Here is a 27,704-nt window from a genome sequence, read left to right as displayed (position 1 = left end):
GACATACCAGGCACCTCTGGCAGAGTTTTTCCGCGATATTCCTGAATTTTGAATTTTAGAACACTTTATCAAACACACAGCACATTCCATCTCTTCCAACATGAGTGTCTCCATGAATCATTCGAACCATTGGATCAGCCATACAGTCTGGCAACACAGGCATACCATCTTTACTCACTATGATACCATCCCTTTCTCTGAGTTGACATTATTCAGTCACCCTTCTTAGTTTTTCCCCCTCGGATGCAGCCTGTTGCAACTCTCTCAGTTCCGTCCAGGAAGATACATTCTCAAACATCATAAGTTGGCAGCTGTTTCCGCCCCATATTTGGATTTTTAGGGACATTTTATAGCGTGCACAGTACTTGGCAATTTGGTCAGCATACCTGTTTCCAGCTGCCACATCATCTTTTCCAGATTGGTGAGCAGCACATTTGACCACTGCCAATTCTTGGGGCAATTGAATTGCTTCCAATAGTGTTTGCACCACCTTTCCATTTCTGATGGGGGTACCTGAGGACGTCATGAATTCTCTTTGCAGCCATAGTTGGCCAAAGTCATGAACAACCCAATATCCATATTGGCTGTCAGTATATACAGTTACTCGTTTGCCCTTTCAGTGTTTGCAAGCTCTGGCCAATGCTATGAGCTCGGCCACTTGGGCAGATTTGACTCCACTCAAATAGGATGCCTCTATGGTTGTTTCCAGAGTGACTACAGCATAGGCAGCACTTAGTCCACCAGCCTCATGTCTCAGGCAAGAGCCATCCACAAACATCACTATGTCAGCATTGATAAGGGCCAATTCTTTTATGTCAGGACGAGGTTTAGTACTAAACTCAGTCAGATCAATGCAATTATGTTCGAACTCACCTTCCTCTCCTGCATCTTGGGCAAGGGGCAATAGCGTTGCCCAGTTCAGGATATTAAATCTTGAAATTATTACGTTTTCTGCACCAATAAGAATTCTCTCATACTTAGTCAGCCGACTAGGAGTGAGATACTGAGTCTTGGTTCGGGTTAACAGAATCACAACTGAATGAGGAACATAAACCGTTACAGGATGTCCCATGACAATGTTCTCACTCTGTTCCAGGCTGGTGCATGTGGCAGCCACTGCCTGCAGGCACCCCGGAAGCCCAGCAGCCACTGGGTCCAGTGTGGCTGAAAAGTAGGCCACAGGACGTCTAGTCAGACCATGCTCTTGGGTCAAGACTGAAAGTGCACAATTGTCTCGTGTATCACAGAATAACTCAAAGTTCTTGGAATAGTCAGGCATTCCCAATGCAGGAGCAGTGCACAGACAGTTTTGCAATTTTATCCAGGCAGTCATGCTTTCATCATCCCAAGTGACTGGATCGTCAGCCCCTTTCTTTGTCATTTTTATCAGAGGTTTGGCGAGTGCCGCAAATCCCACAATCCACTGTCTGCAATATCCCACAACTCCGAGGAACATTCTAATGTCCCTCTGAGTTCTGGGCAGCTTCATATCCTGAATTATTCTGATTCTCTCTGAGGTGACTCTTCGGATACCTTTCTCGATCTGGTGTCCGAGATACTTTACTGAAGTCTGACAGAACTGCAATTTGTCAGGGGATACTTTGTGTCCACCTCTGCCCAGGTGATTCAGCAGAGCGATAGTATCAGTAGCACAGTCGCTTTGACTTTTAGATGCCACCAAAAGGTCGTCTATGTACTGGACCAAGACAGACTTCTTTGGCAGTACCAATGATTCAAGACATCTTTTTAAGATCTGATTAAAGATGGAGGGGCTCTCTGTGTACCCCTGGGGGACACGATTCCAGACATAGATATGACTGTCAAACTCAAAAGAGAAAAGAAACTTGCTTTCTGGATGCAATGGGATGGAGAAGAATGCATGACACAAGTCTATGACAGAAAACCACTCCGCATTCCAGGGAATTTGATACAGGATCACAGCAGGGTTTGGCACGATGGGACAACAAGGTACAACAATCTGGTTTACCTTTCGCAAGTCCTGCACTACCCTGTACTTTCCACTAGGCTTTTTAATTCCAATTATGGGTGAGTTACAAGGACTGCTCAGCACCTCTTCAATTATGTCTGCCTCTAACAATCTGTTTATTTCAAGTGCAACTCCAGCTTTCACTTCTGCACTCATTTTATACTGTTTTGTTTTTGGGTAGGTGGCATTAGGTTTGATGGCTATCCTGACTGGGTCTACATTTGCCATTAACCCTACATCTTTCCCGGTGAAATCCCAAACTTCTGGTATCACCTTTTGCCGGAGTTCTTCGGGTAGATCAAGAATCGTTAAGGGTCTGGTTTCGGTATTAGGCCTTAACAGCATTAGCTTGTACAGGCCATCCTCATCTGGGGTCTGAATCTCAACACCTCTTGGCGTGCAAAAGATGGTACAATTCATTTTGCACAATAAATCACGTCCCAGTAAATTTACAGGACTGGAATCGCAAACCACGAACCTGTGCATTTCTTTGAAATTCCCTATAGAAATTTCCATAGGTTCAGTTACAGGAGTGCTAATTATCTGGTTCGATACACCTACTACTTGGATTGCTTCTCCCGAGAGGGGTAGGTTAGGAACATCCGCTGTTCTCACAGTCAAACGGGTAGCACCAGTGTCCAACAGAAAGGTGACATCTTTTCCTTCAACCTTTCCTTCAATGTATGGCCCTGACTCGTCTACCGGTAGGGATGCGCCAAGCACGCACTCCCTTCCTCCCCCCTCAGGCCCCGACAGTATTGATCATCACAGAGGAATGTGTCATTTAACAAGAACTGTGAGGTTGCCTGATTTCTCTCGTTCTGTCCTTCCCACACTTCAACCCTCTCATTCTGTGGAGCCTGATTCTTATAATTAGGTCCAGGAGCTCTAGGTAATGGAGGTAGATTTACCTGTTGCCGATTCTTTCGTGGCCCCTCTTTCTGCACCTGTGGATTTAAACCATTGATTGGGGCGTTAACAGCTTGTAAATGCGGACACTCGTCTCTCCAATGCCCTATCTGCCCGCACTCGTGACAGGGGAATTTCTTCTTGGCCTCTTCTTTGCTCATCTTAATTCTAGGCTTCCCTCCCCCTCCCGAGTTATTGGTTGGAGCATTGTTATTCATCTTACTGTTTTTCTTGCTGCTCAGCCAATTTAACCTGTGCCCACATCACCTTCTCTTTCAGGGCCTTTTTCTTGTTCTCCATTTCATCCTCACAGTACTTAGCGTACTTGAGGACATCATCTATAGGCTTTCCCTGCCAACAGATCTTATTATCTCTAATCTACTGGGATATTTCTGGTTTTAACCCTAGCACGAATCGATAAATAAAATGAGTCATGTCTTTCATTTCAATATTATCGATGCCACTGTAGGTCTTGAATACCTGCAATAGCCTCTCATAATATGAATGGACCGTTTCATTGTGGTCCTGGGTGGTTCTATCAATTCGGGTCCAATCAGTTTCTTTTGCGGGCACCTTTTTCTTCAGAAATTGTATGACTTGGTCATACTTTCTCATTACTTCTGAAGAAGGGGCTCCAGTGTTGGGGTCCCTTTGATATTCTTCACTGGGCCAATCAATCTCTATTTTGCAATCGATCCATAAATCTACCGGAACCACAATGTCAAAGAACCCATCCAGATCTTTCAACAGGCACTTCTGGACCTTCACAAATCGCTCTACCTGCCTATAGCATTCTACGGGCTTCTCCCTTAGCTTTGGGAAATCATTGTCATGTCGGGACCATGGGACATGTACATATTTTCCTCCTGGCACTTCCCTCATGGGACACAGTTTTTCTGCCTGACCGACTTCCTTTAGCACAAACTCAGAAGTTTGGGACTTTGTCCTACTCTCTTCCTTTTCTTAGCCCACCTAGTTTTCCACTTGTCCAGATCGCCCCATTTCTGCAACACACTCAGCAACTCCTTTATCTGGGTTCTTTTCCCCGACACATTCATATTTCAGATAATAGAAGAAACCCTGATCAGCGCTTCCAGTTCTGTTTAACCAAGCACTAATCTCTCCCTTTGCCAGTGACCTTACAGCCAAGTGGATTCTACTCACCACCTTCTATTTCTGTTCCCCGGGGATCCCCACAACATAAAACATTTACTCACAATTGGTTAGTAAAATTTCAAAAACGCATGCAATATACCAAACTTATTCTATGACATTCATATAAACCAATAATCATTTATAGCAGCATATAATAATATTTTAGCAGCACATTTTATTTCTCACGGTTCAATAGTATTTCTCCTATCTACCTATCCTAACTAGTCCTAACCATCCTCTTGCTTACCAGAAAACTGATAGAGCGCGCAGGTCACCCGGCCCTACAGACTGCCAGATTATAACGCACTCGGGCCCATGTATGCGTTCAGAATACCCAATTTACAAGTCGGGTGATTTTACACGCTTCTATCAGTATTGTGGGTGTGTCTCCTGTGACACTTCTAAAATGATACCTGACTTACCACAGGTATTGTACTCCTCCTTGATGGACCAGGAGCACGAGGGTAGGTGATAAGGTTTCAATCTATACCACTTATTTCATTAAATCAACATTGATGTACCTTTCAAAATGACCACAGACACCTTAGGTATTTCAAGGGTTTTTATATAATGTAATTTCAAAGAGACAAAATAATGAGGCAAATGCTGATAAGGGCATCAATAAGCAGAATCAAAAAGATGAAATAGCTATGCAAGAATGCTAACACCATTTAAGGGAAAACGGAGTTTCTAAGGGTAGGGTAACAGGGAACATGCTATTCAATTTGGACATAAACTAGGGACGACAAGTTCAAACCACACCAATCAGTGAATTTATATAGCCTATAAGTAATTCAGCCCTACTCCTATTCTGTCTACCTAAAGTCTTATTGCAATTTCTAAGGTTCACCACACATTAATACTTCAAGAAAAACAGTTCAAATACCTCCTAAGGGAAGGGAAAAATAGGAACATACTATTTAAACAGTTTGCAAATGCATCAAGGGAAGAACAGAGCAAAAATCAGGTGCATAGAGGCTTTATTAAGAGCAAAAAGGAAAGGGATAGAATGACGGACACCTACAGGTAATATTTACCTAGGCAAGGATGAAGACTAACCCTGGCCGCGGGTCAGTTTCGGGAAAGACGAGGACAAGGACCCTCAAGGATTTAGGTACCAGTATGGTGAGCAGGTAGCAGCTCACGGAAAACCAGGACAGGATACCCCTCAGGTTCTGGGTCAGGACTGGGCTCACTAAAGGGCACGACCAACCCCCACAGCTTCGGATGCAACGCCTGTGTTACCCCCTCACTGCACGGAATCCGCCAATAACCCCGATTGGGTTCTCGAATGCCCAGTTAAAGTGCTTCGCCAGCACTTAAGACTATTTCCACCCCTTGGAGTTTTGTGGAAAATTCGGACAGAGAGCTCCGCAGCTCTCTGTATCAATCACCTATAGAGTCGTGGGGTCAGTGACAGGTCTGCTACTCGGACAAGTCGGACAATTTCTACCTAACTGACTAGGCTAGTTATACTCTTCTGGGGTTCCCAGACCACCCACAAATGTTGCAAAAATAGGGTCTCAGTTTGTGATTGGTCAGGAGAAATGATTAGGTCACCTTTACCTCCCAAATTCTGCATTCCCATACTTAATATTAATATTTAATACCCGCCCCCCTGTGTACAGGTTCCCAGGCATAGGAATATGGAGAAACAATGGGTGAATACATTGACAGATACAATGTTGCAAGTTTCCAAGGTGAGTGTCAGTAATTTTGACCGGTCTAGGTAGTTTTCCCATGCGCATCTTGCTTCAGGAGCCAGCTGGCTGAGATTTGCTTCTGCGCAGTGTGGATTTTCCCGTGTCACGTGTTGGGGTCGGGACGGGTTACAATATGGAGTTGTCACACATATTCAGGCCAATGTTTGCGCTGTACATGAAAAGTAGGCAGAAACAAATAATATCACAGCAAAACAGAACACACTGTACACCATGTTTTCCTACACTGCACCCCTTACTTTAAAATATCTATAGCGTTTAATGATTAGTGCAAAAACAGACAGAAATGCGAAGCAGCATGGGCAAGCGCAGAGCATGGTTAGAACAAGCGGGCAGGTCAGCTACAATGCGCATGAGCGGACTCTTTCCCTCCAAATCTGCGAGTGCGTCATCTCACGTGGGTATGACTGACGCATGCGCAGACTGAATTTCTGCGAAGCGGACATTTTTAGAATGCAAGCGGTGTTACTATTAGTAAACACATAGGCAAGCGTCTCTGGGACACCCGCGTGTACTGGAAAAGTGGATTATTAATGACGAACAAGGTGGTTTAGTTTTATTACAAGTGCCCTCGAGGTTCATACATAGAGCTTGTTGCATTAGGCGCAAACTTCCACTCCATCAATCCCCTCTTTGATGATATTTACTATCATCACTACAAATGAGAAACCGATGCCAATTTAAATTTACATCTCACTCATTTCAATTTCCACAAACTTATTATTATGCCATTGTCTTTAGCTTTATTTGGGTGGGATTCTCTAGCTTTTTTATAGATCTGACTCCTTAATTCTTTTAATTCGAGTTCATCCACATTTCGTCTCACTCCCCTCCTATTTACAGTGTACTTTTTTCTGCATTTCTGGCATTTACAGCAAATTATTATAATAAACACAATCAAACTTATTCCGGCTATTGGCATCAGTATTTTACCTACTAAACTACGGCCTACACTAGTAAACCAACTACCTACAGAAGAGAGACCATCAGTCAGTCTCTTCCAGGCACTGTCAACCTCCAATGGTTTAAGTTCTCTTTCCAGATTAGTTATATTTTGCACATATCTTTTAATTTCCACGCTTTTGTCTGGAATGTAAGTGCAACAATGTTGCGCCTTCAGCATTCTACAGACTCCGCCCTCTTTTGCCAATAAGGTATCAAGAGCAAGGCGATTTTGCAAAACCATTGATCTGATCGCAACCATTTCAGTATTGACCAGCAGGAATCCAGCAGCAGTGTCAGTTGACAACCGATCCACTACTGTAGACAATTTGCAGATACGGTGAGTATTCAGAACTACCCCCATTCCAGGTATCAGTGCACTAAAAATATCACCTATGATTTCTCCTACACTCTCACGTTTATTACGCACTAAGTCATTAGTGTCTTCATTGCTTCCAGCAGCGTTATTCACATGGTATATTTTCGGGAAGACAATGCCAAAGTAGCAGCTTCCATACCAGTGATCCGGCAATTTGAAATAAGCTTTGTTTCCACATATATAATAAATTCCGGGAAACACAGGTTCTGAACCATTTTTGAAACCCCATCCTCCAATTACCTTGTAATTATGGTCGCATTCGCTGGAACCGATGAATACATTGTTATAATAACTAGTCTTTTCTCTATGAAGACAAAGTTTCCCCTTTTGTTCAAAATCCAACAACATCGCAGGATTCGCATCGCCATTTGAGGTGCCTTGCATGTTTTCAGCCCACTTAGGAGTTTGCTGTTTCTTATCATTAGCCTTTCTTTGGAAACTCTCCCTTCTCTTTTCGGCCATCTTTAAAAACATCTTTTCCTGCTCTTGTAATGAGCAAGTCAAATTTTCTCTTCGAGCTTCATGTAAGTCTATGTCACCTATAGTCAGGAAGTATTCTCCCATGTATCTAGTTACCTCGCTTTTAATATGCACAACGTTTAGGTTCCCTCGAACAGGTAGCTCAGAAAAAATCACGTCAGTGTTTGAATAGTAGTACTGTAATGTGCTTCTATAAAACAAGCTTGCTAATATACTACAGGAAATCCCATAAGTCAGGGGCAAATGGTGATAAGTCACGCCCTCAGCTACAGAAGTAGGTAGCTTCATACAGACATAACAATCTTCTATTTCCATAGCTTCTACGTAATGCACTAAAAGATTTGCAAAGACATTTAAATGTGATCGATTTCTCATGTGGTGAAAATGTAGTCCTTCCTCATCTGGTGCTTCTAAGTCATGTCGTGTTTGTCTTAGGCTAACAGAGTTGTCATGTCTTTCTACACTTCGTGGTGTCTCTTCAGTATGTACAACTACGGGATCTGGGTTCATTGGCTTAGTAGGGTACAGGTTAGGGTCTTTACTTATCATAAAAGGTATAACGACTGTTAGCCCTATCCAAATTACTATAACTATTGCTACACTGCATAGGCATATTTTACAGCAAGTTTTGCAACAATTCCGTTTTGGTCTCCCATTTACACTTGGATCAGACATTTTTGTTTCTGGGACTTTTCAACCCCTCTTTGTTTCGGTTCAAGAGGCTAACGCAGTTTCACCTTTCAGGGTGGGTCTTCTACCTCAGAGCTGCGATCCTCAACGGAACTGTGATCACTGCGGTCACTTTCTTCAGAGTCGTCAATTTCTTCCAACACCAAAAATGTCCATTCAGGACTTCGATAGTTCTTGTTTACTTTCTTAAATCTGATACTGCGTCTACTTTGCTGAGCCTCGTCTCTTTGCTTTTCACTTGCGGCTCTTTTCCTGTCCTCTAGTTTTTCCTCTACAGTTTTCAGTCTTAGTTTCAGTCTCTTTATATATCTTGGTTTCGCCTGTTTTCTAGGCCTCTTACTGGTCGAGGATACTTTGCCGTCCTCTTGGATTCCCCTGTTTTCGCTTTGGTGTGGCACTATTGTATTGGCAATGTCTTTTCCCTCTCCTGTCTGACTAGGCCCAGGACTTTCGTCAGTTTCTTCTGCCTGGTTTCTAAACTGGCCTTGTTCAGGTATGGTCTGTATTTGATCTTGATCTTCAACCAGCTTGGGTTCTGGTTCCTGAACACGTTCGTCTGTTCCTATCTGTTCCTGTTCATGCACTTCTTCCCCTTGATTTTCTTCCGCATGAACTTCAACTTTAACTACTATCTGTCCCTTTCCAGCTTCTGGAGTCTCTGGAGGAGTGTCGATGACTTGGTCTGTCCCTATTTGACCTATTTCTTGATCAGGTCCGATGTGAGTCTCGTTAACCTGACCTGCTTCTTCTTGTCCTGTCTCACCCTCACTATCCCACTCTCTATCTAAGTAGGAATATTTTCTGGTTCTTATTGGATCAAGAATCAGGTCATCTGCTGGATACCACTCGTCTTGGCTGGTGCCGGGTTGTATCACTTCAGCTAGATCTGGACCCTCGTCTGGAGTCACTTCAGCTGCATCACCCTCAGCCGTCTCCTCCTGGGCTACCTTCTTAGTGTGGCTGGCATGAATCCACTTCGGCACTCCAGCACATTTTACAGCTGTGGTAGTCACAAGGATCACTTGCCTCTTTTTCCCCCACTTTGGTCCAAGGCAACTCTTCCGGGTGTGTTTCTTCAACACCACCCAATCTCCAGGTCTGATTTTATGGACTGGAGTGGTTGGCCATTCATCAGCAGTCTCTCCAATCTGGTGAGAGATAGAGCGCGCAGGTCACCCAGCTGCCTGCAGTATTCTAGCACCAAATCATCAGAAATACTCAGCAGTTTGTGTCCAGGTACCCATGCCTGTCGCATCACTCTTCCCATTAGTACCTCATGGGGGCTTAGGCCTGTTTTCCTGTTTGGGATGCTCCTTAATCCCATCAAGACAAGTGGCAAGGCTTCTATCCAGTTCAATTTAGTGGTATCACACATTTTCGCCAATCTTGATTTGATAGTGTTTATGTTTATGTTTATGTTTATTAAAACTTTTGTAGCGCGCTCTGTTACCACGGGGTATCCTGGCGCGGTGAGTGAATTTTGAGAACAGAAGAACTGAAAACAGAGTCTGGAGGAACTACTAGTAAGGGGCATTGAACAAATGGGTCTTGAGATCTTTTTTAAACAAAGCAATGGTTGGCGAAGCTCTGAGAGAAAAAGGGAGAGCATTCCAGGCAGAGGCAGCTTTGACTGAAATGGATTGGCCTCCTATGCGTGCGTATTTGAATTTGGGGGTGATTAAAAAACATAGGTTGGCCGATCGGAGGGCACGGTTTGGAGTGTAAAATGAAAACCTTTTCTGCAGGTATGTTGGTCCCTGGCCATGGACTGCTCTAAATGCCAACACAAGAATTTTAAACAAAATTCGGTGAGGTACTGGTAGCCAGTGCAAGCTGCGTAAGTGGCTACGCACGCTAGATCTCCTTGGGAGGGAGAAAAGCAAACGTACTGCGGCGTTTTGTATCACCTGCAGGCGGTGAACCATGTACGCAGGTAGACCACTAAATAAGGCGTTGGCGTAGTCGAGCCGGGATAAAATCAGAGCTCGAAGGACAGACTCCTTGGCTGCCCTAGGCAGAAGAGGAAAGAATTTCCTCAAGGCACGCAGGGTGCCAAAACAGATGCCGGTCAATTTTTTTATATGATCAGCAAACTTTAGATCTTGCCCGAACCAGACCCCCAAGTTCTTAGCTGGGCCACCAGTCACGCTGGGACAGGGTAGGTCCGGGGGCCAGATCTGGTCCTTGAAATTGTCAGGGAAGGAGCCAAAGAATAGAACCTCGGACTTGTCTTCATTGCACTTAAGTTGGACTTGTGCAAGCCACCTGAAGACTTCCGACAGACAATGTTGGACTGCTGATGGGTCGGACATACCCTTAGGCCATGTAAATAGCAGCTGAGTATCATCAGCATATGCTATTATCTTGGCTCCCAGTTGTTCAGCCAGATAGAGTAGCGGGGTCATATAAACGTTAAACAATAACGGGCTTAACGTAGAACCCTGCGGGACACCAGTTGACAATTTTTTAGGGGCCGAAGAGTAGGGGGGCATCCAGACCTGTTGAGTTCTGTCACTCAAGAATGATGACAGCCAGTCAAGAGCCAGCCCAGATATTCCAACCGCACATAGTCTGTCCATCAGTAGGGCATGCGGGACCGTATCGAAGGCGGCAGAGAGGTCCAATAAAATCAGGACCGCTCTGCCACCTCCGTCCAGGCACTCACGGACAGCCTCCGATACCTCAACTAGAGCAGTCTCGGTACTGTAGGCAGCTCTGAATCCGGACTGAGCAGGATGTAGAGCGTGGGAAGACTCAATGAAGCTGTCCAGTTGTTTAAAGGCCACCTTTTCACACACCTTCGCCAGAGCTGGCAACAGTGAAATGGGCCGATAGCTCGATGGTAGTGCTGGGTCTAAACCGGCCTTTTTTAATAGAGGGAGCAGCTTTGCCTCCTTCCAACTTCTCGGGATCCTGGCCGTGGAAAGGGAGAGGTTGATGATGTGCCATTTATTTGCTCCACTATTCCAGAAGCCTCTGGATGATATGCACAATGTAGTTTGGGCTCAATTTTGAATGCTGCATAGAGTTCCTTCAGGACATCCCCAGTAAAATGCCCACCCTGGTCTGTTTCAATAGTCTCTGGGAAACCAAATCTAGGGATCAGCTCTCTAAGTAGCAATTTTGCCACAGTGATGGCATCATTCCTTTTGGCCGGGTAAGCCCTCACCCATCTTGAGAATAGGCAAACTATTACCAGTACATATCTGTATCCTCTACACATGGGCAATTGTATGAAATCTGCCTGCAATCTGACAAAGGGGCCTTCTGACTTTCCAATGGTGCTCTGTTCTACCACAGTCCTCTTTCCTGCATTGAACTGCTGACACACCAGGCACCTCTGGTAGAGTTTTTCCGCGATATTCCTGAATTTTGAATTTTAGAACACTTTATCAAACACACAGCACATTACATCTTTTCCAACATGAGTGTCTCCATGAATCATTCGAACCATTGGATCAGCCATACAGTCTGGCAACACAGGCATACCATCTTTACTCACTATGATACCATCCCTTTCTCTGAGTTGACATTCTTCAGTCACCCATCTTAGTTTTTCCCCCTCGGATGCAGCCTGTTGCAACTCTCTCAGTTCCGTCCAGGAAGATACATTCTCAAACATCATAAGTTGGCAGCTGTTTCCGCCCCATATTTGGATTTTTAGGGACATTTTATAGCGTGCACAGTACTGGGCAATTTGGTCAGCATACCTGTTTCCAGCTGCCACATCATCTTTTCCAGATTGGTGAGCAGCACATTTGACCACTGCCAATTCTTGGGGCAATTGAATTGCTTCCAATAGTGTTTGCACCACCTTTCCATTTCTGATGGGGGTACCTGAGGACGTCATGAATTCTCTTTGCAGCCATAGTTGGCCAAAGTCATGAACAACCCAATATCCATATTGGCTGTCAGTATATACAGTTACTCGTTTGCCCTTTCCGTGTTTGCAAGCTCTGGCCAATGCTATGAGCTCGGCCACTTGGGCAGATTTGACTCCACTCAAATAGGATGCCTCTATGGTTGTTTCCAGAGTGACTACAGCATAGGCAGCACTTAGTCCACCAGCCTCATGTCTCAGGCAAGAGCCATCCACAAACATCACTATGTCAGCATTGATAAGGGCCAATTCTTTTATGTCAGGACGAGGTTTAGTACTAAACTCAGTCAGATCAATGCAATTATGTTCGAATTCACCTTCCTCTCCTGCATCTTGGGCAAGGGGCAATAGCGTTGCCGGGTTCAGGATATTACATCTTGAAATTATTACGTTTTCTGCACCAATAAGAATTCTCTCATACTTAGTCAGCCGACTAGGAGTGAGATACTGAGTCTTGGTTCGGGTTAACAGAATCACAACTGAATGAGGAACATAAACCGTTACAGGATGTCCCATGACAATGTTCTCACTCTGTTCCAGGCTGGTGCATGTGGCAGCCACTGCTTTCAGGCACCCCGGAAGCCCAGCAGCCACTGGGTCCAGTGTGGCTGAAAAGTAGGCCACAGGACGTCTAGTCAGACCATGCTCTTGGGTCAAGACTGAAAGTGCACAATTGTCTCGTGTATCACAGAATAACTCAAAGTTCTTGGAATAGTCAGGCATTCCCAATGCAGGAGCAGTGCACAGACAGTTTCGCAATTTCATCCAGGCAGTCATGCTTTCATCATCCCAAGTGACTGGATCGTCTGCCCCTTTCTTTGTCATTTTTATCAGAGGTTTGGCAAGTGCCGCAAATCCCACAATCCACTGTCTGCAATATCCCACAACTCCGAGGAACATTCTAACGTCCCTCTGAGTTCTGGGCAGCTTCATATCCTGAATTATTCTGATTCTCTCTGAGGTGACTCTTCGGATACCTTTCTCGATCTGGTGTCCGAGATACTTTACTGAAGTCTGACAGAACTGCAATTTGTCAGGGGGTACTTTGTGTCCACCTCTGCCCAGGTGATTCAGCAGAGCGATAGTATCAGTAGCACAGTCGCTTTGACTTTTAGATGCCACCAAAAGGTCGTCTATGTACTGGACCAAGACAGACTTCTTTGGCAGTACCAATGATTCAAGACATCTTTTTAAGATCTGATTAAAGATGGAGGGGCTCTCTGTGTACCCCTGGGGGACACGATTGCAGACATAGATATGACTGTCAAACTCAAAAGAGAAAAGAAACTTGCTTTCTGGATGCAATGGGATGGAGAAGAATGCATGACACAAGTCTATGACAGAAAACCACTCCGCATTCCAGGGAATTTGATACAGGATCACAGCAGGGTTTGGCACGATGGGACAACAAGGTACAACAATCTGGTTTACCTTTCGCAAGTCCTGCACTACCCTGTACTTTCCACTAGGCTAATTAATTCCAATTATGGGTGAGTTACAAGGACTGCTCAGCACCTCTTCAATTATGTCTGCCTCTAACAATCTGTTTATTTCAAGTGCAACTCCAGCTTTCACTTCTGCACTCATTTTATACTGTTTTGTTTTTGGGTAGGTAGCATTAGGTTTGATGGCTATCCTGACTGGGTCTACATTTCCCATTAACCCTACATCTTTCCTGGTGAAATCCCAAACTTCTGGTATCACCTTTTGCCGGAGTTCTTCAGGTAGATCAAGAATCGTTAAGGGTCTGGTTTCGGTATTAGGCCTTAACAGCCTTAGCTTGTACAGGCCATCCTCATCTGGGTTCTGAATCTCAACACCTCTTGGCGTGCAAAAGATGGTACAATTCATTTTGCACAATAAATCACGTCCCAGTAAATTTACAGGACTGGAATCGCAAACCACGAACCTGTGCATTTCTTTGAAATTCCCTATAGAAATTTCCATAGGTTCAGTTACAGGAGTGCTAATTATCTGGTTCGATACACCTACTACTTGGATTGCTTCTCCCGAGAGGGGTAGGTTAGGAACATCTGCTGTTCTCACAGTCGAACGGGTAGCACCAGTGTCCAACAGAAAGGTGACATCTTTTCCTTCAACCTTTCCTTCAATGTATGGCCCTGACTCGTCTACCGGTAGGGATGCGCCAAGCACGCACTCCCCTTTCTCCCCCCTCAGGCCCCGTCAGTATTGATCATCACAGAGGAATGTGTCATTTAACTAGAACTGTGAGGTTGCCTGATTTCTCTCGTTCTGTCCTTCCCACACTTCAACCCTCTCATTCTGTGGAGCCTGATTCTTATAATTAGGTCTAGGAGCTCTAGGTAATGGAGGTAGATTTACCTGTTGCTGATTCTTTCGTGGCCCCTCTTTCTGCACCTGTGGATTTAAACCATTGATGGGGGCGTTACCAGCTTGTAAATGAGGACACTCGTCTCTCCAATGCCCTATCTGCTCCGCACCCGTGACAGGGGAATTTCTTCTTGGCCTCTTCTTTGCTCATCTTAATTCTAGGCTTCCCTCCCCCTCCCGAGTTATTGGTTGGAGCATTGCTATTCATCTTACTTAACTGTTTATTTGCTGCTCAGCCAATTTAACCTGTGCCCACATCACCTTCTCTTTCAGGGCCTTTTTCTTGTTCTCCATTTCATCCTCACAGTACTTAGCGTACTTGAGGACATCATCTATAGGCTTTCCCTGCCAACAGATCTTATTATCTCTAATCCACTGGGATATTTCTGGTTTTAGCCCTAGCACGAATCGATAAATAAAATGAGTCATGTCTTTGATTTCAATATTATCGATGCCACTGTAGGTCTTGAATACCTGCAATAGCCTCTCATAATATGAATGGACCGTTTCATTGTGATCCTGGGTGGTTCTATCAATTCGGGTCCAATCAGTTTCTTTTGCGGGCACCTTTTTCTTCAGAAATTGTATGACTTGGTCATACTTTCTCATCACTTCTGAAGAAGGGGCTCCAGTGTTGGGGTCCCTTTGATATTCTTCACTGGGCCAATCAATCTCTATTTTGCAATCGGTCCATAAATCTACCGGAACCACAATGTCAAAGAACCCATCCAGATCTTTCAACAGGCACTTCTGGACCTTCACAAATCGCTGTACCTGCCTATACCATTCTACGGGCTTCTCCCATAGCTTTGGGAAATCATTGGTGAATGACACAATGTCATGTCGGGACCATGGGACATGTACATATTTTCCTCCTGGCACTTCCCTCATGGGACACAGTTTTTCTGCCTGACCGACTTCCTTTAGCACAAACTCAGAAGTTTGGGACTTTGTCCTACTCTCTTCCTTTTCTTAGCCCACCTAGTTTTCCACTTGTCCAGATCGCCCCATTTCTGCAACACACTCAGCAACTCCTTTATCTAGGTTCTTTTCCCCGACACATTCATATTTCAGATAATAGAAGAAACCCTGATCAGCGCTTCCAGTTCTGCTTAACCATGCACTAATCTCTCCCTTTGCCAGTGACCTTACAGCCAAGTGGATTCTACTCACCACCTTCTATTTCTGTTCCCCGGGGATCCCCACAACATAAAACATTTACTCACAATTGGTTAGTAAAATTTCAAAAACGCATGCAATATACCAAACTTATTCTATGACATTCATATAAACCAATAATCATTTATAGCAGCATATAATAATATTTTAGCAGCACATTTTATTTCTCACGGTTCAATAGTATTTCTCCTATCTACCTATCCTAACTAGTCCTAACCATCCTCTTGCTTACCAGAAAACTGATAGAGCGCGCAGGTCACCCGGCCCAACAGACTGCCAGATTATAACGCACTCGGGCCCATGTATGCGTTCAGAATACCCAATTTACAAGTCGGGTGATTTTACACGCTTCTATCCGTATTGTGGGTGTGTCTCCTGTGACACTTCTAACATGATACCTGACTTACCACAGGTATTGTACTCCTCCTTGATGGACCGGGAGCACGAGGGTAGGTGATAAGGTTTCAATCTATACCACTTATTTCATTAAATCAACATTGATGTACCTTTCAAAATGACCACAGACACCTTAGGTATTTCAAGGGTTTTTATATAATGTAATTTCAAAGAGACAAAATAATGAGGCAAATGCTGATAAGGGCATCAATAGGCAGAATCAAAAAGATGAAATAGCTATGCAAGAATGCTAACACCATTTAAGGGAAAAACGGAGTTTCTAAGGGTAGGGTAACAGGGAACATGCTATTCAATTTGGACTTAAACTAGGGACGACAAGTTCAAACCACACCAATCAGTGAATTTATATAGCCTATAAGTAATTCAGCCCTACTCCTATTCTGTCTACCTAAAGTCTTATTGCAATTTCTAAGGTTCACCACACATTAATACTTCAAGAAAAACAGTTCAAATACCTCCTAAGGGAAGGGAAAAATAGGAACATACTATTTAAACAGTTTGCAAATGCATCAAGGGAAGATCAGAGCAAAAATCAGGTGCATAGAGGCTTTATTAAGAGCAAAAAGGAAAGGGATAGAATGACGGACACCTACAGGTAATATTTACCTAGGCAAGAATGAAGACTAACCCTGGCCACGGGTCAGTTTCGGGAAAGACGAGGACAAGGACCCTCAAGGATTTAGGATACCAGTAGGTGAGCAGGTAGCAGCTCACGGAAAACCAAGACAGGATACCCCTCAGGTTCTGGGTCAGGACTGGGCTCACCAAAGGGCACGACCAACCCCCACAGCTTCGTATGCAACGCCTGCGTTACCCCCTCACTGCACGGAATCAGCCAATAACCCCGATTGGGTTCTCGAATCCCCAGTTAAAGTGCTTCGCCAGCACTTAAGACTATTTCCACCCCTTGGAGTTTTGTGGAAAATTCGGACAGAGAGCTCCGCAGCTCTCTGTATCAATCACCTATAGAGTCGTGGGGTCAGTGACAGGTCTGCTACTCGGACAAGTCGGACAATTTCTACCTAACTGACTAGGCTAGTTATACTCTTCTGGGGTTCCCAGACCACCCACAAATGTTGCAAAAATAGGGTCTCAGTTTGTGATTGGTCAGGAGAAATGATTAGGTCACCTTTACCTCCCAAATTCTGCGTTCCCATACTTAATGTTAATATTTAATACCCACCCCCTGTGTACAGGTTCCCAGGCATAGGAATATGGAGAAACAATGGGTGAATACATTGATAGATACAATGTTGCAAGTTTCCAAGGTGAGTGTCAGTAATTTTGACCGGTCTAGGTAGTTTTCCCATGCGCATCTTGCTTCAGGAGCCAGCTGGCTGAGATTTGCTTCTGCGCAGTGTGGATTTTCCCTTGTCACGTGTTGGGGTCGGGACGGGTTACAATATGGAGTCGTCACACATATTCAGGCCAATGTTTGCGCGGTACATGAAAAGTAAGCGGAAACAAATTAATATCACAGCAAAACAGAACACACTGTACACCATGTTTTCCTACACTGCACCCCTTACTTTATAATATCTATAGCGTTTAATGATTAGTGCAAAAACAGACAGAAATGCGAAGCAGCATGGGCAAGCGCAGAGCATGGTTAGAACAAGCGGGCAGGTCAGCTACAATGCGCATGAGCGGTCTCTTTCCCTCCAAATCTGCGAGTGCGTCATCTCACGTGGGTATGACTGACGCATGCGCAGACTGAATTTCTGCGAAGCGGCCATTTTTAGAATGCAAGCGGTGTTACTATTAGTAAACACATAGGCAAGCGTCTCTGGGACACCCGCGTGTACTGGAAAAGTGGATTATTAATGACGAACAAGGTGGTTTAGTTTTATTATAAGTGCCCTCGAGGTTCATACATAGAGCTTGTTGCATTAGGCGCAAACTTCCACTCCATCACAACTACGCCAAATAGACAAAAAAGGCTTAGCACAGGGGCGGAAAAGGCCTAGTAGCAAAGGAGTTAATCCTTCCATGCATGCAGCCCATCCTCTTCTCTGATAATGCACAAACAAAGTACATAGCAGGGATGTGGAATTCCTATAGCCCGACCCCCAGGATATATTGTTTGGGGCCCTGTACAACAATGTTTCATGTGCAGTTTGTCCGTGGGACAAGTAGGCCCAACCCTCTACATCATAAACCCTTTGGCTGCCAGTTTGCAGTACCATATTAATGATCAGGGAAGGGCATTGCCTGCAGTTAAAGTAATATTCATGTCCATGTGTTAATCCTGTTCAAACTTTTATGGTTCATTAATGCAAAGTCTTTATTATTAGTGTGAGTAAATGTTGTAAGCTCAGACTGCACTGCTGACAGTGGTTCCAGTATAAAATGTGTGCACACGTTTTCAATGTTTAGCAATATGAGGCTATGTATAATGCTACCAGAATGCTCGCTGATTAGATGCAAATATTTGCTGAAGCTCGAAAGCAAGAATGATGATTCTTTGCCTTCAAGATAAAATGTTCTAAAAAAAAATTCTAAAACAGTTGAACTACTGTAAAATTTTAGGTACCATTTTTTTTCAGCATCATTTAGTGAAATGTGTTGATGTATGCTAGTATTTCCCAAAAATATGCATAATAGAAAATCAGTGTAACCAGTTTTAATAACATTATGAGAAACATAAAAATAAACAAGCATTGGTAAAGCCAGTAGGTCTCAAATTGTTGGTCAACCTTTTGGTTTTGTTCAACGCATGACTTATTTTGGCATGCTTTTTGTAAAACCTAATTGGTGTGGGTGCTGCATGGCCCTCAACATTATACCAAACATTGGCAGAAGCAAACATTGTTTCGGTCTCAAAAAGCACATATTGCCACAGTAGTTCATGTCACTGAACAAAACAACTGAGTGTCCATATGCTCCTTGTGAAAGAACAGAATGCTGTTACTCACAGTGAAGCTAACCGATAGAGAGAGACAGAATTGGAATAAACACAAAAGGTCATGGTTAACGCCAGACCTAATTTGGGGCCCAATTATTATATAAAGTCTCAAAAGTGCGCCCTGTCATTCCACTAAGTGAAAATATACGGCTTTCGTGAATTCACAAGACTTTACAGAAGTAGGCCAAGAAATAGTACTCCTTTCAAATATTTGTTAACTGCATTTCTGTATGAGCAAATATGCAGGTGTAGATCCGCTCATGCGAAAATCTGAGTGTTTGCAAGTTTGCTTTCTCTCCAACCACTTTTTTCCAAACCCTGGAAGCAGTTTTATGTCTGCCATTGTCAGGAGTATATTTCCAACCTTTCTCGGTATGGGAAAAGATTAGAGAAGAGTTGGTGAAAACCCTTAAAACATGCAAGTTAGTAGGTTTTGCACAGCCTCAAAAAGGGAATTCCAACCCTGGAATTGTTGCTTACTATTACCTTCAGCCCCAGCATGTAGATCTGCCAAAACGTGGCAACATAAGGGAATTGCTAGTATTGAAACTCTACTCTGGAATGAGCTCTGGCAAAATCAGAGAGGCTATTTCCGAGATCTTATATAATGAGATTGCTGCCATAATTTGTCACCGCATTACAAAAGGGACAAGTGGCTATTGTTACAGGACAAGTAGATTTATAAACCAACCTGCCCCATGGACAAGTAGATACATTATTAAACTCCACACCCCTGACCCAGGCTTTTCTTCTTTCAGTTTCTATGGGTTCTAAATTGTTTTTTTTCTTTCAGTGTATTACAAAAAATGTAAAAACAAATTGACTTTTTTTAATCTCTGTAAACATTAATGAGGCTGGTGTTCATCTAAGGAATGTTTTGTTTATTTCCTTCTCTTGTTTGTCCCCTTTGCCATTTCTGATATCCATTTACCTTCTCCTAACTCTCCTTTTGAATTTGTTCTTTCAGGACCGTATCATTGTTTTGCTCACCTGTCTCATTGCTCATCGATCTCTTTGCAACCATCACATGCAGAATGGAGGTATGTTTGCATCTTGTTTATATTTAATTGCAGAAGGCAAAAGGTTAATGGTTGGCATTTAACACCACATCCTGTTCGTCTATTCTTCAGACAAACAGTAAAGATTGGCTGAAATGGGTGCTCAGTGTGTGTTATTGTAAGTCAACTTCATATTACCCAGGTCTTGATCTCAAAATACTGCTGGGCTGCAAAGGTATTATTTCTGTCTGATCTGGGCTTGCACCAGCCCCACCTGGTCATAGAAGAGAAGCTGTCAAGAAATTTACACACATACTGTTAGTTACAGGCTCTTATTATTATTATTATTATTTGGGCATTTGTAGAGCGCCTGGTTACGCCACTGGCGTGTCCCCGCGCTGTGATAAGTGAAGTGGCTGTCCCCCCCCCCCTCCTACAGAAGACTACCTGCTGAAAAGGTGGGTTTTAAGCTTTTTCCTGAACAGGACTTCAGATGGTTCTAGTCACAGTTCTAACGGAAGGGCATTCCAGCATCTGGGAGCAAGATGTCTAAAAGATCTTCCTCCCATACGTGCCTTTCTTACTCTGTGGACTTTTAGCAGCCCAGTCTGCGAGGACCGTAGATTGCGTGCGGGCTCATAGTAGCTCGCCAGACTCTGGAGCGGAACAGGGGCTTTACCACTCAGAATGCGGTGACATGTGGAGAGGGCTTTGAACTCTACCCTCTTCTCCACGGGGAGCCAATGGAGGGCAAGTAGAGCAGGTTTGGAGGGTGACCTCCTAGGGAGCCTGAGTACCAGCCGCGCAGCGGCATTTTGGAGCACTTGCAGGCGGCCCATGACCCTGTTCGTGGCCCCCAGATAAAGCAGGTTCCCGTAGTCAAGTCGCGAGGTGACCAGGGCGTGCACCAGCGTCCTCCGAGCAGAAATAGGAAGAAGATCTAAAACTTTCCTTAAGGCTCTCAGAACGCCGAAACACACCCCGGCCACCCGGCTGATCTGGGGACCGAAGGCAAGGTCCTTGTCCAGCCACACGCCGAGGTTCCTGGCCTCACGGCAGGGAATAGGGACCTCACCCAGGCAGGGCGGCCACGACGACGACCAAGCAGATGGCCCTCTCCCCACCACGAGCACCTCAGTCTTGCTACCGTTCAGCTTTAAACAGTTTGCGGACATCCAGGCTGCCAGGTCTTGCATGCAGTTCCTGAAGATGTCCGCTGCAAGGCCGGGTGCACGCGATAGGGAGATGACCAGCTGCGTGTCATCGGCGTAGGACACCAGGCGAAGACCGTGTCCCTCCACGATGGCTGCAAGGGGGGAGACATAGATATTAAATAGGGTTGGGCTCAGGGACGAGCCCTGAGGCACGCCCTGGCCCAACTCAATCTCCTTCGAATAGCATTCTCCCAGTCGGACCTGAAAACACCTGTCAGACAGGAAGGAACCGATCCAGCCAAGCGCATCGCCTGTGACCCCACCTTCATTCAGACACTGTAGCAAGGTGGAGTGTGCTACAGTGTCGAATGCCGCACTTAGGTCAAGTAGGATCAAAGCCATGGTCTGGCCCTCATTCACGCCCTGTCGTAGCGCTTCAACTGCCACGAGAAGCGCCGATTCCGTCGAATGACGGGGGCGGAAGCCAGATTGCGAGTCGTGGAGTAGCGAAGCCTCCTCCACGAACTGCATAAGTTGTAGGTTGGCTATTTTTTCCGCCACTTTAGCCATATAGGGCAGGAGGGAGATTGGGCGAAGATTGTCAAGTTTCTCAAAACTGACATTGGCTTTCTTTTGCAGAGGGAGTACTACTGCTTGCTTCCAAGCAATGGGGACACTCTGGGACTTGAAGGAGGCATCTAGCAGGTGGCGAACATAGGGTTCAAGTACTTGTAGGCTGCCCTTCAACCGACTGGGAGTGGTCGGGTCTCTTGGGGAGCCGGATTTTATCGAACCGCAGATGCGGAGAAGTACCTCCGTAGGAGGGGTGACGAAGGTGACTAATCGTTGTTCCCCTTTGATTTTAGTGGCCTCCTGGTATAATGGGCTATTGTCTGCCTTCTGAGGGAAGGAATTGTAGATGTTAGTGACCTTATTTGCAAAGAACTCTGCAATACGGTCACAACCCTCCATTGTGCAAAGTTTCTTGGGCACCACAGCGGGCTTCCCTATTGCAATAGATTTATAGATTGAGAAGAGTTCCTTAGTGGACTGTTCAGCTTCTTCAATCTTATTGCAGTAGTACAGTGATTTGCCCTTTCTTATTAATTTGTGGTAGTTGCGCCTGCATTCTATATACTCTGCTTTGGCGTGGGCCGAGTAGGCAGTTCTCCCTTGCCTTTCAGCACGTTTACACGCTGCTTTGGCTGCCCGCATGTCCTCGTTGTACCAAGGAGCCGATCTCTGAGCTCGGCCCCCCATTTTTGCTGAACCGAGTGGAGCCACCAGGTCCAGGGCCTCCGTGATTCGTTGGGCTAGATTGAAATTAATTTCTTCAAACCCCTCATCCCCAGGGTGACCCTTCGCAGTTAGCGCCTGGTTAAATTTAGCTTGGGAGAACGCCGCCCATCTCCGCCTAGGGTGTTTATTGGCAGGAGGTTCGGTCGGGCGCGCTCCCTGTAACTCAATGGTGAATGGGATGAGATGGTGGTCGGACCATGGAATGGGGACAGGGATCTGAGCTTCCACTTGGTTCCAGTTTGCGAAAACCGGGTCAAGAAGGTGGCCCATCTTGTGGGTGGAGTGCTGTACCTTCTGCTCAAACTGCAGACCTGCCATTGTTTGACAGAAATCACTCGCCACCTTGTCCGTAGGTGAAGGTTTAGGTCACCCAGGACAAGATATTTATCAGTACTTAATGCGGCCTCTGTGACTCCTTCTACTAGCTTCTCGATGAAAGTTGAAGTAGAGCCAGGCGGGCGGTAAATCAGAAGGCCTTTCAGAGTGAAATTGCTGCTTATCGAGATAGAGAAATCACCGGCTTCACTATCCTCAATAGTAGTCCGTTCTAGCTGACATTGGTAGGCCTGTTTAGCAACTATAGCTATGCCACCCCCTGATATTCTATCTAATCTCTGCAGGCAATAGCCCTCTGGCATGGCTTCAATGATCTCCGGCATGGAGTCTTGGTCTAACCAAGTTTCCGTAAGGAAGAGCAAATCCCAATGCTTTCCGCTAAGGAGGTCATGGATGTCAAGACAGTGTTTACGTAGGGAGCGTACGTTCAGCAGGCCACAGACCAGGGTATGTTGGTCTCTGAAGTTAACCTCCCCTATATGGAAAGTGAAGTTGCAGTGTCTGCAGCCAGCGTTGTTTTCTACCTCCATACTGTGCGAGCAAGGTCCAGAAAGCTCACTGCGGAGGAGAAGAAGGTCCTCTCGACTCCAGCAGACATGGTCTCCAGGAGGGGCAGGGGGTCTGGCCCTGGGCCGCAACCGGCCGTGGACGGGCGCAGACGGGCTTAACTCAGGCGCAACTCCGGCGCGCCTTCGTCGCGCCCGCTGCGCTCGTCCGCTGCGCTGCCTACAACACATCCGCCTTATATCCCCCCCAGCGTCCCAACAACTAGAGCGCTGCAGGTCTCTGGCGGAAGTGTCTGGCTCGGACCCTCCACGCCCTCTGCTCGAACGGTGCTAGTCACCGGCGTCAGAACAGGGCGGGAGGGAGGGGCGAGTCCAGCACTCCGTTGCTAGGTAGCAGCAACTGCTTGTCAGCTTTGAGGAGCTCAGCCGAGCGAAATGCAGAAAGCAAAACAACACACAGTGCTTGCACGAGCTGGCTCACCACAGTGCCAGGTGAGGAAAAGAAAGTTTTAAAATTATAAAATAGCTCACGCGCTAAGTCAGCATACCAGTCTTATTCACTAATACGCTGGAAGCGCTTCAATAAAAAGCGGTAGGGACACTGCCACTGCCCACTTACCACGCGGGGATCGAGAATCCAGTGCCTTATTTCCCCCCAGCGTCCCAACAACTAGAGCGCTGCAGGTCTCTGGCGGAAGTGTCTGGCTCGGACCCTCCACGCCCTCTGCTCGAACGGTGCTAGTCACCGGCATCAGAACGAGGCGGGAGGGAGGGGCGAGTCCAGCACTCCGTTGCTAGGTAGCAGCAACTGCTTGTTAGCTTTGAGGAGCTCAGCCGAGCAAAATGCAGAAAGCAAAACAACACACAGTGCTTGCACGAGCTGGCTCACCACAGTGCCAGGTGAGAAAAAGAAAGTTTTAAAATTATAAAATAGCTCACGCGCTAAGTCAGCAAACCAGTCTTATTCACTAATACGCTGGAAGCGCTTCAATAAAAAGCGGTAGGGACACTGCCACTGCCCACTTACCACGCGGGGATCCAGAATCCAGTGCCTTATATCCCCCCCCAGCATCCCAACAATTAGAGCGCTGCAGGTCTCTGGCGGAAGTGTCTGGCTCGAACCCTCCACGCCCTCTGCTCGAACGGTGCTAGTCACCGGCGTCAGAACGAGGCGGGAGGGAGGGGCGAGTCCAGCACTCCGTTGCTAGGTAGCAGCAACTGCTTGTCAGCTTTGAGGAGCTCTGCCGAGCGAAATGCAGAAAGCAAAACAACACACAGTGCTTGCACGAGCTGGCTCACCACAGTGCTAGGTGAGGAAAAGAAAGTTTTAAAATTATAAAATAGCTCACGTGCTAAGTCAGCATACAGTGTCTCCTATTGAGATGAGAAAGCTTTCCTTATTATATTATTAAATCAGTTAACCAGTCTATCACTAAGCTGACAGTCAGACTGGAAAGCATCAAAAATATAGGCCTAAAGAAAAAGTCTAAAGAGAAAGAAACAGTCTGGTCAGGTCATACTAAGGGGAATTATGCATAATGTTGTTGTTCCTATTACATCTCTGCAGTCTGGACACAATGCAACATCTGGGGAGAAGCGCTACACCATACACAGTAATCTCAGTTAATGGTCCAGTTCCTCCTTCAAGGGAAAAATGAAAAATTTAGAAAAATGAAAAAAAATATAGGTCACCTTTTAACAAGAGCCACAAATCTATAATTGCATCCTCAGGTCCAATCAAGGATATGTATATAAATCTAGGCCTGCCTGTTCCTTAAGGGAGAAAAGGCAGTATCTGTATTGTGGCTTCCTGCATATCTCTTTTATTTTACTTCAATACTATTATGGTCAAATTTTAACATCCACTGGTGAGGCGAATGTATTTTCATGATCACAGTATGCAAATATCATATCTGTGAAATTTAGTATAAACGCAGATATTAACCACGTGGTGTAGAGCGACACATACCGTCATACATGTCTCTTCACAACACAGGCAAATTTGTAATAATATCAAAAAGCAGCTAATAAAACAAAACAACATCATGATCAAGCCATCAAATATACATGCAGTATAATAAGCGCAAAAAGCATAAACAAAGCACAATGGCATTTGTAATCAAGCAGAAAAACACATGCATTCATGCAACTGAAAACCTGAAATCCAGACCTGCTTAATTTGTCAAAAACGAAATCAAAATCAAATTGTACCAAACTTACGCTTTTTAATTTACTCACACCCCGCTTTTACCAGGTGATCACCAGTTGCTGGCTATCAAACTGGTCAATAAACTTACAGTGTGACTTGTGATACACAAGGGTCAGCAAGAACCATTCAGAAGGGAAAAATGCAAAATCATGAAAAAAAACACACAAACATTTCATTTCAAAGAAGTCATAATAAAACCCATCTCTTTGCAACATACTACTAACACAGCGCATAACAGAGTAAATCTCAACTGTTAACCAACCATCCTGATTGTAAAACATGCTAACCCACTTTCATATTGACTGTAAAACTTTTTCACAGACACACTGCATCCCTTGCACCAGCCTTTCCATGTGGCCCCGTCAGACCCCCTGCCCTCAAGGCCCTGAGAGCCTGCGGCCCCTCATGGCCCTGGGAGCCTGCGCCCCTTCACAGCCCTGGGAGCCTGCGAGCCCCTCATGGTCCCCCCTCTCCCCAAAGCCCCTGAGGGCCTGCTCTTTTCCTTTCTTTAAGGCTGGTCAAGAATGCACTTCTCAAAAACAAAAACCCTCATGTAACCCATCTAATGTGCAAGCTTGAAATTCTGCTAATCAGAGAAGCTTTTCACCAAGCAGTCGTTGCTCCATCTGTTCACTTACTTACTCCTAAACCCCCTTCTCACTGACCTTAAGGTCAAATTCTGCCAGGCGTACCGTGCGGTCCTCTCAGGCCCTATATCCTATTTCCTCCCTTAAACTTACAAAGCCAGAAACCATTCCCCACTCATTCTAAGCTACAAGATCAACCCTGTTGAAAAACACATGTTATATAAATGACTTCTTTCAGGAATAAAATGCATTTAGTAAAACATTTACTGTGAACAATTTGCAGAACATGACAACAGAGCATACCAGCATTATATTAAATGTTTGCTACCACTCTATACAGGGGTACCCAGTTATCAACTCTAAAAAGATAAAAGACAGAATAGGCCCTGCCGAAATTTGAGTTTTTAATCCTGATATTAAACATAACCCTCTGCACCAGGCACAATAGGTCACTGAGCTATGAAGAACAACCTCAACTAATAACAACCCACAGTTTGTAATATACACAAATATGCATTTTACTGGGGGGAGGAGCCAAGATGGCGACCGGAGCGGACGTGTAGTCGCCCGGCTCCGCCGGCCCTTGAGCTCCGCAACGCTATCCTGACTATCTTCCTGGTTGACTCCGGCGGCGGAATGCCTGTGAGGACGGGCTGAATGATCCGTTCCTCTTTCGACTTTCTAGCGCTCCTAGATGCTGGAGAAACTGGAGGTACGACCCCCGCCCCGGACCCTCGTTTACATGGCCGCTTGATGGTGGCGCCTGGATGTTCGAGTGTGATCGGCTCGGCTGGACGGTGCGGACTACTCAGTGGAGGCGCCTTCCTATCCGCGGTTGTCACTACCGCACTGCTGCTTAACGTCATCGCGGACTACGCTTGCATTAGAACGGCCGCTTTTGAGTAACCCGTTGATGGTGTTTCTACGTTCCGCAGGGAAGATCTGCTGCTTTGCTATCGGCGCCATGTTTCCCTTTGTTCTTCCGCGGCGAGGGAGAGATGCCGTACCCCTGCCAGTGGACAGCCGAGCCCTGCCGGAGCGATACTCTGAATTGCGAGCACCAGCGCTGGCACCCGCCTTAGAAGAACATCAACCTGCAATATCCTACAGCACTATCCTGGCTGCCCTCCGTGATTTTCGGTCGGAGATGCTTGCTGGCTTCCAAGCACTGGGTGATCGGCTGGACGCCATGAGGTCTGCAGTGGCTCGCGAATGCAGCGCTAGCCCCCAGCCGAGTGAGTGTCTGCCCTTGCCTCCCCATGATGGGACATTGTTTCCCTGCGCCTACTCTGCAGTTAGCCTTGTGGATGTCTCCATTGGAGCCGACGACTGGCAGCCCTTTCGTTCCGTGCCTGTTACATTGTTTCCCTTTCCCCTTGGGCTTGCTTTAATGTTGCCTGCACCGCCGAGTTCAATGGGTGACTCTGCTGAACGACTCCTATCCTGTGTGTCAACTTCTGACAGGGGGCTTTCGATCCTCTGCCCGCCGAATCAGTACTTTATTGATGCCCTGACGGACCTAATCATGGGAGACAAAGGACTTTGTATTGATGACTGGTGGCCATTTTGGGATCCTGCTTCTTTTTACAGACAACCCTGTTATCCTGAACTGCACGGGG

At 45.6% G+C, this 27,704-nt stretch overlaps 1 protein-coding gene across 1 annotated transcript in view; it reads left to right on the top strand.

Moving 5' to 3' along the window:
* Positions 1 to 27,704, top strand: part of LOC147736437 (uncharacterized) — a 229,795-nt gene that overhangs the window by 169,167 nt on the left and 32,924 nt on the right. The window contains exon 3 of the mRNA XM_086953174.1: positions 19,964 to 20,036. The gene's annotated coding sequence lies outside the window, so the exon portion shown is untranslated. The remainder of the gene's footprint in view (positions 1 to 19,963; positions 20,037 to 27,704) is intronic.

Source organism: Lissotriton vulgaris, chromosome 1_2 (assembly GCF_964263255.1).
Source record: "Lissotriton vulgaris chromosome 1_2, aLisVul1.2, whole genome shotgun sequence".
Lineage (NCBI taxonomy): Eukaryota > Metazoa > Chordata > Amphibia > Caudata > Salamandridae > Lissotriton > Lissotriton vulgaris.
Note: the sequence above shows the minus strand (reverse complement) of the source record. Positions and strands in the feature narration are given on the sequence as shown.